This window comes from Anabrus simplex, chromosome 4, assembly GCF_040414725.1.
Source record: "Anabrus simplex isolate iqAnaSimp1 chromosome 4, ASM4041472v1, whole genome shotgun sequence".
Lineage (NCBI taxonomy): Eukaryota > Metazoa > Arthropoda > Insecta > Orthoptera > Tettigoniidae > Anabrus > Anabrus simplex.
The window spans coordinates 165,958,718-165,973,607 of record NC_090268.1 but is presented as its reverse complement, the minus strand read 5'-3'; positions in this window follow the sequence as shown (position 1 = coordinate 165,973,607).

Below are 14,890 nucleotides of genomic sequence, written 5' to 3'. Positions count from 1 at the left end.
CTAATACGAGGATGTCCATGTCTTGTTCAATATTGGTGAAATTATGGTTATAATCTTGCATGTGTTGGCCGATGGCTGAAAACTTGTTGTATTTTATTGCGTTAGTGTGCTCGTGGTATCTGATAATGAAGTTTCTCCCGGTTTGCCCGATGTAGGTTTTTTTTACAGGTGGTACATTTGATCCTATAAACTCCTGATTTTAAAAAACTGCTGGTCTTGTTGATGTGTGAAGTATTGTATAAAACATTCATGTTCTTATTGTTGGTTTTGAAGGCAATTTTAACGCCTTGTTTCTTAAAGATGTTGGTTAACTTGTAGATATCATTGTTGAATGTGAAGGTGGAAAATGTTAGAGGTTTGGTTATTTCATTTTTGAGGGTAGTTTTTGGGCGATGTTTGTGTTTATTGATTATCCTTTCTATAAAATGATTGCTGAAGCCGTTGAATTTTGCGATTCCGCGGATTGTGTTGAGTTCGTTTTTTAGATCTTTATTGGACATAGGTATGCTGAAGGCTCGGTGAACTAGGCTGTTGTATGTGGCTCGTTTGTGGGACTGGGGGTGCACTGAATCTTGGCGAATGGTGGAGGCTGTTTGAGTGGGTTTTCTGAAAATTTTATAACTGAAAGAATCTGAGTTTCTTGTGATGGTTAAATCTAGAAAGTTGATTTTTTGATTTGATTCGGATTCTAGTGTGAATTTGATATGAGGATCAATATTGTTGAGTCTTAAGAGGGTGGTGGGTGCGTTAATTGATTTCTCATTCATGATTACAAAGACATCGTCGACATATCTGGCCCAAAAGAGAATACACCAAAATTGACAACGAATTTGAAAACATTCTCTTTTGGGCCAGATATGTCGACGATGTCTTTGTAATCATGAATGAGAAATCAATTAACGCACCCACCACCCTCTTAAGACTCAACAATATTGATCCTCATATCAAATTCACACTAGAATCCGAATCAAATCAAAAAATCAACTTTCTAGATTTAACCATCACTAGAAACTCAGATTCTTTCAGTTATAAAATTTTCAGAAAACCCACTCAAACAGCCTCCACCATTCGCCAAGATTCAGTGCACCCCCAGTCCCACAAACGAGCCACATACAACAGCCTAGTTCACCGAGCCTTCAGCATACCTATGTCCAATAAAGATCTAAAAAACGAACTCAACACAATCCGCGGAATCGCAAAATTCAACGGCTTCAGGAATCATTTTATAGAAAGGATAATCAATAAACACAAACATCGCCCAAAAACTACCCTCAAAAAAGAAATAACCAAACCTCTAACATTTTCCACCTTCACATTCAACAATGATATCTACAAGTTAACCAACATCTTTAAGAAACAAGGCGTTAAAATAGCCTTCAAAACCAACAATAAGAACATGAATGTTTTATACAATACTTCACACATCAACAAGACCAGCAGTTTTTTAAAATCAGGAGTTTATAGGATCAAATGTACCACCTGTAAAAAAAACCTACATCGGGCAAACCGGGAGAAACTTCATTATCAGATACCACGAGCACACTAACGCAATAAAATACAACAAGTTTTCAGCCATCGGCCAACACATGCAAGATTATAACCATAATTTCACCAATATTGAACAAGACATGGACATCCTCGTATTAGCAAACAAGAGCCCTTTACTGAACATAATGGAAAATTACTACATACACCTAGACCAATACTTTAATGCCAGTCACAATCTCAATGAAATCTCAGAGAAACCCAACATACTCTTCAATCTATTTATCACTTTCCTCAGAAACAATAATGCAGCCAACCTAAACTCAATCCTAAATTTAATCAAAGGTACTTTTCCAAGACAATTAAACTTTCTCCCGCACCCTTCAGCCCCACCTTAAGCCCTCTTCCTAAGCCATATTTCATTTCAATACAAGAACTTACTGATTTCCATGATTATAATTTTTACAACACCCCATTTATACTTTATTCTTTGTTAAAAACCTCTTATTATGTATATTCCTTGTATTATTAACTATTACCATAACATCTCATTTCACTTGTTATTCTTTAAAATAATATTGTCTTAGGATTTTGCCACAAATGATCTTTGCTCCAATACGGCTGATGATGACCCCTAGATGGGTCGAAACTAGTACCGTATAATTTTGTAAATTTGTGAATATATTGTATTGAAAAGGTGGAAACATTTGAGTTATTATTATTATTACTTCTGCTTCGGAAGTAAACTTGATCCATGGATCAACTGCATTCAACTGTTCAAGAACGATATCACCGTTGGAGACGTTGTGATCTATTAAAGTAAATTCTGGACACGCTTTGTTGATGATACATTTACTTTAATAGATCACAACGTCTCCAACGGTGATATCGTTCTTGAACAGTTGAATGCAGTTGATCCATGGATCAAGTTTACTTCCGAAGCGGAAGTCAATAATTCATTAAACTTCTTAGATGTCACTATTAACAATAGCTCCAACAAATTCTCTTATACCATATTTAGGAAGCCCACCCAAACTATTAATACTATTGGACAAGACTCAACGCATCCGGAATCTCAAAAAAGAGCAACATTTTATAGTTTAATCCACAGAGCTTTTCACGTCCCTTTATCAAATGCTAATCGTAAAAAAGAACTTGAATTTATCCGCTTAATAGCGAGTAAAAATGGTTTTAGCAGGCATTTCATTGACAGGATAATCAATAAAGTTACTAACAAATCCAGTTCAACTTTACTTAGAGAAACAAAAAGAAAAACAGACAAATATGCCACTTTCACTTATACAAATAGTAAGATTCATGATATCACCAACACCCTCAAGAAACATAAGATCAACATTGCTTTTAAAACAGTCAACAATAATACTAATCTTTTTTACAACCAACATAAAATTAACAACACTACGAATAAATATAATAGGTCAGGCGTTTATAAGTTAAAGTGTAACCAATGTTCCGCGAGCTACATTGGGCAAACCGGAAGAGGCTTTTCAGTTAGATATAAGGAACATATCAACGCCGCTAAACATAGAAGGTACTCCGCCATGAGTACCCACATGACAGAATCCAATCATTCCTTCACTTCCATAGAACAGGACTTAAAAATTCTTTATTTTCATAATAAAAGCACTTTACTCAATGTTTTAGAAAACATCTATATTAATATAGATCATAAATGCAATCCCTTTCACAATTTAAATGAAATTTCCGAAACTGCGAACGTAATTTTTGAGGCATTGCTCAATAGTTCTTACTTTAACAAATCCAATAACAAGCTTCCATGTGACGGCTTCCCGCCTACTGATCCTAACCTTCCCCTAATTTCCCCTCATGGTGGCTCCCTTCACACACGACCTCCATAGTTCGCTCTCAGTCAACCACAGGCTTCCACACTGAACTAGTCGCTGTCAGACAGGCGAGAACGTAAGTAATCAGATGTGCCGCACTTCTCATTTTCATTACTTTACATCTCAAGACACAAAAACTTGCCTATTTTAACACTAACAACAGCTATCTTTCTTATTCTAGGGCCCTCTACTGCACATTCCACATTACGTCATCACGTTCAAATTTTCCACCTAACTTTTCAACAGGAAATGCCAATACTACACCAATAAGACGGCTTTAACATATGCTCGCTGGATTTCTTATACATCGTTATTATCCTATTGGAATGAACATTGTGCAATTCATTATCAAGCCTTCACGACATAACAGAATTATATATTAACACATCACACAAAAAGGAAGAATTTTAACGCAAGTTTTTACTGTATCATCCCATGTGGACAATTTTAATTTTAATGTCAACTGTATTCTTAAGTGCTGTGCTCAAAACAGTTCTGAATTCTTCACCATTTTAAATGACATATTCGGTTATCCAAATTATTTTAATGTGTTACTTTGTCCTTGTCCTTGTAGCTTTTTCTCAAAAGTTTTTATGGCTGATGATGTCTACAAGGTAGACGAAACATGTCCCGATATAATTAAAAATCATGTAAATATTTAGTTAATAAAGAATCTTAGTATTGTAAAGGTGGAACATTTGACCTAACCTTCAACATATACTCACGACAATACGGGCTTTATAATGAAGTTTGTTTTATGTACAATACAAGCCTCGGATGGAAGTTTAAGAATAGAAATGGACTTGACTAGTCTCTGACTACAGTTGCACAGTATGATGGTAATGCTGATGTTCATGCAAGTGTTAGGTCAGAGAACAAAACGTGATTTGGAACAATAAATATTTTAACAATAAATGGGAAGGAAAATGAATTAATTGACCTAATGGAAAGACGAAAACTCGACATCCTGGGATTAATTGAAGTAAAGTGGAAAGGGAAAGGAATGAAGGAACTAAGAAAGGAGTACACCTTGTACTGGATGGATAACAGTAAAGAGATAAGAAATCGAGTGGGATTTGTAGTGAATCAGAATGTCAAACCAATAGATCAGAGTCAGCCAACTGGCTGGCATGTGGTGTAAGAGGGCCCATGTGACGTATGAGCGCAGAAGGTGGGAAGATGCTGTCGTAGAGTGAGGCGAACGCTTTGTAGTAAATACGTGCAGTGCCATACATGGTGGTGGTAGTGGTACAGCACAGTACATAAGTATGGATGTACCAGGCACATCATGGTGCGAAAAGCTACCTACTCCTCCAATCTTTTTACCTTTATGGGAAGATCTATATTTATTTGTTGAAAATGATAATGCTACATCTAAATGTTTAGTTTGTAGATAAGAGCTACAGTATGTAAAAAGATATAATTTACAACGCCACTACAGTTTGTGTCACGCTGCAGATTATGATCAGTATCAAGGCGAGGAAAGGGTACGTGTAATTACAGAACTAAAAGGTAAATTAAATAACCCTGTCGAGCATTCGATCAGTGAGTCAGCAGTTCGACTGAGTTATAAAATTTCATCTTTAATTGCAAAGAAACTTAAACCGTTCAGTGATGGTGAATTCGTAAAGGAATGTTTAATTCTAGCAGGTGAGGAATTTTGTCCAAATATCATTGAAGAGTTCGAAGTTACCAGCTTGTCTGCGCACGCAGTGTCGAGAAGAATTCAAGACCTATCTGATAATGTCCACCTACAATTATTAGAACTGGTAAAAAGCTTCCGGGCATACTCCTTAGCAATTGACGAGAGCACGGATATTTCTGACACAGCCCAACTATCCGTTTTCATACGAGGGGTTGACAAAAATCTTATAATTTGGGAGGAACTACTGGATTTAGTACCTATGAAGAATACCACGAAAGGCATCGACATTTTCAACTGCATTGTAAGTATAGTTGAAAATGCTTCCTTGTCATGGAACAAACTAGTTTCAAAAGCAACAGATGCTGCACCTTCTATTGTAGGACGCAATTCTGGAGTAGTTTGGCTCATAATGCAAAAAATGAAGACTCTTAATATAGCTCATACACTTGTTCCAATTCACTGTATCATATATTTAGAAAATCCATGTGCGAAAAGCATTGAACTGAACAATGTAATGACCGCAGTGGTTAGAATTACTAACCTCCTAAGATCAAGGGCCATACGTCATCGGCAATTCAAGGAATTCCTAGCAGAAAGTGATAGTGAGCTTGGTGATTTGCCTTATTGTGCTGTTCGCTAGCTTAGTCGAGGCAAAGTACTCGATGCGTTTTTTCAACTACGACAAGATATGGCTACAATTATGGGGCAACAAAATGTGCCAGTCCCCAAACTACAAGATCGCAGGTGGATTTGTAGCCTCGCATTTCTTGCAGATTTAACAGGTCATTTGAACATTCTGAATGTTTCTCTCCAGGGAAAGGGTTTAATAATTACAGAAATGTTTGATAGAGTGAAATCGTTCAAATTAAAATTGTGTCTGTGGGAGCGTCAGTTCATGAACAGAACTATTCCACATGTTCAGAAACTGCTTACAGTGATTGAATGTGCTACGGCTGAGGATATTGATAGGTATCATTAAAAACCTTTCCTTGGAATTTGATTCTATATTTAACAATTTGGAGTGTGTGGAAACTGATTTTCAACTTTTAACCGTGCCATATTCAGTTGTTGTAGATAACGTTGATCCAGACCTACAATTATAGTTAATAGATTTACAGTGTGATAGAGAACTAAGAGATAAATTTGTAAATAAAAAGGATTTGTGTGACTTATATAGACATTTTTCACAGAAAAGTTTTCCCCGATTGCATAGGTTTGCTACAAGAATGTTGAGTATTTTCGGTTCTACGTATGCCTGTGAACGACTCTCTTATTTTAAAAACAACCAAACCAAAATAGAGAAGCCAGTTGTCAGATCACACTTTGAAGTGTGCTCTTAAACTTAGTGTTTCTCAAACACTAACTCCAAATATTGAAGAACTAGTCAACGAAAAAATACAAAAATCAAGGAAACCCACAAGTGGCAACGGAGTATCAATATCATGAGGTAAAACTTATGTTTTGAGTTTACATATTACTCTTTGTACTATTTTTGTTCTAAAACTGTACTGTTTGTTACTATTAGCACTCCACGAACCTACTACGCTGGCGTAGCAGGGGGAGAGGTGATCCTCCCACGTGGCGCGTCCCAGGTGGCGGATAGGGGGGTCCTAACCGGCTTGCTGGCGGACTTGAGGGAAATAAAATACCTCTCACGGACCAAACATACTACCCCTTGCGGCTGGGGGACGCAATACACCCGCGGTATCCCCTGCCTGTAAGGGGCGACCAACTACTATTGATTAGTACCATCACGCGGGGAATGCTATGGGTCACCTTTACTTACGAGTAGTACCACTATATTTGGTACACAATAGGTTTGTGATTAGTAGCAGCAGAGAGTGGTTCCCCTGTGGGTTTCCAGTACCCGTGATTAGTACCATTGTGAGAAACACCACGGGTCTGGGCGTTGCCTACAAGTTGTACCACTATATGAGCGACACCGTGGGTCTGCATTGCCTTTGATTAGTACCCACTATGTGAGGAACACCACGGGGCCCGTGGGACCGGCACCCGTGCCTAGTACACCTAGGTGAGGAAACTCATCGGTTTGCGTTGGCTATGAGTGGCGCCATTGTGTGAGAAACGCCATAGGTCTGCGTTACCTGTACGAACTACAATACTTGTGATTAGTACCATCTTGTGTGGAACACTGCAAGTCTTCGCTACTTTTTGATTCCACGAACCTGCTACGCAGGCGTAGCAGGGGGAGAGGTGATACTCCCAGGTGGCAGATAGGGGGGTCCTCACCGGCTTGCCGGCGGACTTGAGGGAAATAAAATACCTCTCGCGGACCAAACACATACCCCCTGTGGGTGGGGGAGGCTGACGAATAATACACCCACGGTATCCCCTGCCTGTCTTGAGAGCCGACTAATAGGGGCGACAAGGGTTGATTGTATTAGAACCATGAAACTACTTGTGATTAGTACCACCACGCGGAGAACACCAAGGGTTGCTTTTACTTGTGCGTAGTACCACTACACTGGGTACGAAATTGGTTTGTGATTAGTAGCACACAGGAGCACCGTGCGGTCGGCTTTTGCAGTACCTGTGATTAGTACCACCATATGAGCAGGACCATGGGATGGTAGCTACCATGGTTCTGCCTTGCCTATGATTAGTACCCACTATATGAGGAACACCACGGGATAGGGAGAGGTCCCTGTGGTTAGTACTCTTATGTGATGAACACCATAGGTTTGCGTTGCCTGTAAATGGCGCCGCAAAGTGAGAAAAACATAGGTCTGTATTATATGTCGAATTTCATAAGCTCTGAGTAGTACAATAATGTGTGGAATGCCGCAAGTCTCTGCTACTTTTGATTAGTACCGCAACAGAACAAATACCATGGTTCTATTTTGCTAGCGATCAGTACCGTTATGAGGGGCCGATAACTTCGATTTAGGACCCCCTTTTGACTGCACGCATAATCGATTCAGTGTTATGCTATAGCAGTAGTCCCTTGGTCAGTAATACTATATTGTCATGTCTGTTTATGTGAATGTGAGACATTGCGGGTCGCAACCACTGACTGTTTTAAATTCATGTCCATCCATTCATTCTTCGTTCTCACGTTTTTGCATTCTGGTCAGTGGAGAATTTTAGACTTTTAATATGTCATTCCATTTCGTCTCATTTCGTACCATTAGGGGCCGATGACCTAGATGTTAGGCCCCTTTAAACAACAATCATCAATCATCATCAATCTACTTTTGATTAGTACCCCAACATGACAAATAGCATGGTTCTACTTTACTCGCGACATGTACCATTCTATGGGGCCTTAGACGTCGATTTTGCACCCCTTTAGACATCAAGCATCCTCGATTCAGGATTCTGCTTTGAGTGGTCCCTTGGTCAGTAATAAATTATATATAATCCTTTTTTTGTGTTGAATCCACTGATTTTTTTTGTTTGCTCGTTTTTTGTTGGGTTTTTTTTTGCTTCATGTCCATCCATTCCTTCTTCATGACGATTTTTTTTTCTTTTGGTCAGTGGATGATTTTGAATTTTTTGTTGTCATTTCATTTCGTACCATTAGGGGCTGATGAGCTCAATGTTAGGCCCCTTTAAACAACGAGCATCAATATTCGCACTCTTTATACAGTGCATGATATTGTAAAACACAGCAATTTTTTGTTCAGTATTGGTTCCGAAGATGCACCGAAAGAAAACAAGTTTAGTTTGTATATGTAGAAATAAAGTTGCTTTATAACTCTTATGCTACTACACATACCGCATTGTACCTGCAGCCCTTGGGCCTCCCCCTTCGAATGACGTGTTTCCCCTCGCCCCTCTAGCCTTCACTTCTCAGTTACCGTACTAAGTACTTCGTTTTGCTGCCCGAGCAGAGTGTGTGACGTGTTACCTGACATCACACGTACACGCAGTTGGCTGACCCTGCAATAGATGAAGCTGAGTACGTAAATGAAAGAATTATAATAATGTACATACATGTAAACAAGGAACTACTGAAGATTATACAGGTGTATGCTCCACAGACAGGATGTAGCGTGGAAGAAAAAGAAGAGTTCCTCAATGAAATGGAAACACATTTTGTTGGAGATGGGATCATGATAATGGGAGATCTGAATGCTCATGTAACCTAATAATAAAGAACACATGGTTTATGAAGAGGAATAGCCATACGATCAGCCGATATAGTTGGGATGGACAGTATGGAGTATTTATAGCTTTTATAATAACAGATCGAGAATGGGGAAGATAATTCCCAGTGAAAGTATTGAAGGTGATCATAGATTATTGATTGTGGAATTAAAACAAGTAAAAATCCCTAAAATTGTATTGAAGAAGAAACCAAAGATCAGGATTTGAGCATTGGAGGAGGAGGATAAAAGAATGGCATTCCAACACGGAAATACGAAGTGGAGAAGAAGAGTGGGAAAATTTAAGACAGACGTTTGTGGAAGCAGCAATTGAGGTATGTGGGAAAACGAAAGCAAAGTTCAAGGGAAAGGAGACACGGTGGTGGACAGACAATATAAAAAAAGAACTTGGTGAAGAAAGAAATGGATAAGGAAAAGCTAAAAACGTATCAGAGGGATGAGAATAAGATGGAAAGGTTACATGTGGAATACAAAAGATTGAAACTACAAGTAAAGAGGAATATCAAGGAAGAAAAGGAGAAATGTTTGGGGAGAGTTTAACAACATACAATAAAGGAGAGTACAAATGATCCACCTTATATCAATACAAAATATGTTGCTATCACAAGATCACAACATTTTTATTAGGGATCGGTTTCGATGTCTTTGGACACCATCAACAGCCACAATAGGTCAAATGAACAAAGATATAATTATGTATATATTATAATACAAAATACAGCACCATCACGTTTTATATCCCATCCAATTAATGTCATTTTATTACTAATGGTCTATATTTTGTATTATAATATATTCATACATTTTTGTTCATTTGACCTATTGTGGCTGATGATAGTGTCCAAAGACATCGAAACCGGTCCCTAATAAAAGTGTTGTGATCTTGTATTAGCAACATATTTTGTATTGACATAAGGTGGATCATTTGTACTCTCCTTTATTGTACGTTAGTCTCCTCTCAATACAAACCGAAATGAAGTTTTTAATATTAAATGATTCGGTCTCCAGGCAAAATCTAAAATCCAACAATATATGGGCTTAAAAATTAAAGTAGAAAAATTGGGCAAAGATATAGATTTGATTTAAAATATGTATCACGCATAATTTAACCCCTAATTTTCTTAAAGGCACTAACAAACATCGTGTCTTTCCTCACCAACAAAGAGTTCAACTGAAAATTAATAAGATGTGGTTACAAAACGAATTAAAATTTCTTCATAAGAAAAAGGCCTTTTTAAATAACCGTTTGTACGAGACTCACCTTGAGGTCACTCAAGACTCACAAATGCCCAATGGAACATTTTCCAAGGCCAAGTTTATAATAGGCTTTTTAATGTGTTATCTCGAAAGCAGACGACCTTAGAGAACAAGTTTGAAGCGCTCTTGAGTAAATCAAAATCACTTAACACTTCCTCAAAAAAGATTAAAGATTCCAGTACTCCCGAGAATCTTATTTCACAGTTTCACCCTCCGCTTGTTAATTTATCGAACACAGTAATAAGTGCGGTAGAAAGCACAATACTTTCCAAAGGTTTGAAGCATAATTGGCTGAATGTCGACACACCTAGTATCACTTCAAAACTAGTTATTGAGACAGAGGTCACTATTAATAAAATGCCGAAGGATTCACATGATGAACTAAGACTAGATGTTAAGAGACACCTAAATAAAATATTCACCTCTCCCAGTTTCAATAAAACTAATGCAGATTTTCCAGAAAGAAACATCATTGAACTAAAGAAAAAATCAAGGATAACCAACTTATTATCTCTAAGGCAGATAAGGAGAACGCTACCTTCATTATGGAAAGAACAGATCATATTGAAAAAACAAAAAACTTTTTTAAAGACAGCTCGTTTTTGGTCATCAACAAGGACCCAACTCAACTAATTCAGTGGAAACTCAAACACTTAAGAATGCGTCTTTTCTTTTAACCGATAAGGAAAAGTCGAAACTCGTTAATATAAACCCTAGCTTGTATGTTGCGTATTCAGCCCGAAGGCTGGTTTGATCCTCTGCAGCTCCGCCAACGGCTGTCATAAATAGCCTAGGTGTCACTGAAGAGGCGTACTAGGGAAACGAGGAGTGAGGTAGTGTCCTGTTGCTTTCCTCACTGAGCCAGCCGTTGCTATTACATATCAGTCTGCTAGGCCCACTGAATTGCATGCACCAATCGACCCTACGAGCGATATTTTCACACCATTCATAACAGGGACTGGCTGCATAAGCAATGGTATTACTAGCATCACTCGTACCTCAGTCACTTTCATGTTGTCAAAGTAACAAATTTGATGTAGCCCATACCAGAAGACATAGTGCACTGTAAACACTATATCTCTGCAAAAGCACTACAGTACCGAAGATCCATAAGGCCGGTGTCCCCGTACGTCCTATAATAAACTATAGGCCAAGCTCTTTGTACAAACTTGCTCAGTTTATTCAACAATTCCTCAAAAAACTTTTCACTTTTGCTTCTAATAAATCCATTAAGAATACCTCGGAACTAATCAAGAAACTAGACAAATTTGACCTGCAATCATACCATGCGTTTCACTCTTTCGATTTTTTAAAATTATTATTTATTTTTATTTTTTTTTTGCTAGTGGTTTTTACGTCGCGCCGACACGGATAGGCCTTATGGCGACAATGGGATAGGAAAGGCATAGGAGTTGGAAGGAAGCGGCCGTGGAAATCACAGAAAACCATCTTCAGCGCTGCCGACAGTGGGATTCAAACCCACTATCTCCCGGATGCAAGCTCACAGCCACGCGCCTCTGACTGCACGGCCAACTCGCCCGGTTTCGATATTATTAACATGTATCTGAGTATAAAAACGAGCCAGCTTTTTGCTATTGTAGAAAATAATGTAAATGCCAATAGTCACTTAAGCAATTTTGAAATTTTTAATGTCTGTTTTGAAACTATTAATAGATAATAATTATTTTACATTTGACAACGTAATTTATAAACAAAATGGTTTGGCTATGGGGTCACCGGTCTCTGGCATCTTGGCAGAAATATATTTAGATTTCCTAGAGCATAATGCTATTGACAATAATGAAAAGTTTAACAATATCAAGTTCTGGGTCAGATTCGTAGGTGATACTTTCGTTATCATCAACAAACGTTCAATTGATGCACCGAACACTCTTGTAAACCTCAACAACATAGACCCTCATATCAAATTCACAATAGAATCTGAAATTAATGGTTCCATAAACTTTTTAGATTTAACGATCACTAGGATCCCTTTTTAATTTAAATACAAAATTTACAGGAAACCCACCCATACAGCATCAACAATAAAACAAGATTCAATACATCCCTACTCTCACAAGTGTGCTACTTACAATAGCTTAGTTGATTGCACGTTCAAAGTCCCAATGTCGAAAGCAGGCTTGAATAAAGAACTCCGTATCATACGTGTGATAGCTAGGTTTAACGGTTATAATGAAATTTTCATCAAACGTATTATTAATAAATTCAGGCATCGCTCAAATTCTAATTTAATAAAAGATAAACCCAAACCTAAATTATTTTCGACTTTCACCTTTAATCACAACATTTACAGTGTCACCTACATATTCAAGAAACATAACGTTAATATTGCCTTCCGCACCAGCAATAGTAACATGCATGTTCTTCACAATTCCAACTTAATTAACAAATCTAACCCTTTCACGAAGTCAGGTATTTACAGGTTTAGGTGCAACGACTGCCGCAACTCTTATATCGGGCAAACCAGTAGGAACTTTAAGATTAGATATGCAGAACATCATAATGCAATCAAATACAACAGGTTTTCTGCAGTATGTCAGCACATGCATGATTGTAATCACAAATTTAACGGAATAGATCAGGACTTAACAACATGAGATACGTTGAGCAAAGGCCCCTTGCTAGACACCACGGAGGTCTGCTGTATACATTTGGATCAATATTTCAACCTGAATCTGAACCTGAATGACATTTCCAAAAAGCCCAGAATCTTATTTGATGTCCTCATTTCAGTCTTTAGTAGTGTCAGACTTCCCAAAAACAGTTTGTTCTTTCAGATTTTACGTAACAAATTATCACGCTATCCTTCCCTATCACGCCCGCCTGACTCCGCCCCTTCCATCGCATTTCTTCCCGTCCTTCCTAATCCATCCCTCTCCCTCTCTTAACACTGTGCTATGCTCCCAGTAAGCTCCAGCCTTCAGTTCCTCTCCGTTCTCCGTACAAACAGGCCCATCAAGGTGAGTCCCTTACTTTAAACATTTTAAATTTAATGCCCTCTTTTTCATCAACTTATTTTAATTCAAAAATTTTCTTTCTCGCACTTCAGGTCCCGCATTGGATCGAGAACTTTCTGGTTTCACAACAGTACTCTTGTCAGTGCCGTTAACACGATCCACTTGCTTAATTACTTTATAATTTATTGTTCACCTTCTGAAAACTGATGACACAGGCCACTACCAGTTACATATTATCAATAGAGGAACAATGTTTTACGTCAGCTTTTAGATGTCAACATTCAACATTCATCCAGTGTTTATTCACGCCATGTTCAAGACTTTTAGGCATTGCACAGTGACAAAGACTTTTTAAACCATTTGATAATATATTTTCACTTCTATTTTATTATTCGACCATCAAGTCCCTAACTGGTAAATTTTGTAAGAATGACTTTTAAGCACTATCACGTTGTATATCTTATCCAATCAATGTCATTTTATTACTAATGGTTTATATTTTGTATTATATACATATATCTTTGTTCATTTGACCTATTGTGGCTGATGAGGGTGTCCAAAGACATCGAAACCCGTCCCTAATAATAATGTTGTGATCTTGTATTAGCAACATGTTTTGTATTGACTTAAGGTGGATCATTTGTACTCTCCTTTATTGTATGTTAGTCTCCTTTCAATACAGACCAAAAATGAAGTTTTTAATATTAAGTGAGAGTTTACCAACAAAATTGAGCAAGATAGTCGAGGAAATTATAAACTATTATACAGAGTAATAAAATCAAAAAGAATAAATCAAGAAAAAATCAAGGCTTTGGAGAGAGAAGATGGATCCATAGTACATGACGTAAAGGGTCTTCAGAAGGTGATGGCAAAGTATTTTGAAAAACTTTATAATGAGGATGACTGCTCGGAGGAAGGAGATGAGGAAATGGAAATAATAGATGGAGAAAAAGAAGAGAACCCAATAACATGGTTGGAACTTGAAAGGGCAGTGAAAGCAGTGACCAAAGGTAAAGCAAGTCGAAAAGACGAATTCAATGCTTATATGACTAAGGCAGCAGGAAGCATTGGACTACAGTGGATATACAGAGCCCTCAATGCCATATGGAAGGATGAAAGGATACCTGAAGATTGGCAGCAAGGAAGCATTGTACCACTGTTTAAAAAAGGAAATAGGAAGAAATGTGAAAATTATAGAGGTATAACCCTATTATCACATGGGCTAAAAATAATGGAGAAAGTCATAGACAAAATACTGAGGGATTTAATAGAAACACAGTTAGAGGAAGAACAATATGGCGTTACGCCAAATAGATCAACAATAGACTTGATATTTACGATGCAAACAATAATGGGAAAACATCTGGAAAGGAACAAGGAAATCATATTTGTACTTTCGGATTTGGAAAAAGCGTATGATACAGTAAAGAAAAAACATGTATGGGAATGCCTACTGAAACGGAATGTACCAAAATTTTTAATTAACAAGAGAAAAATGCTGTATCATGAGAGTAAAAGCAGTGACTCTGA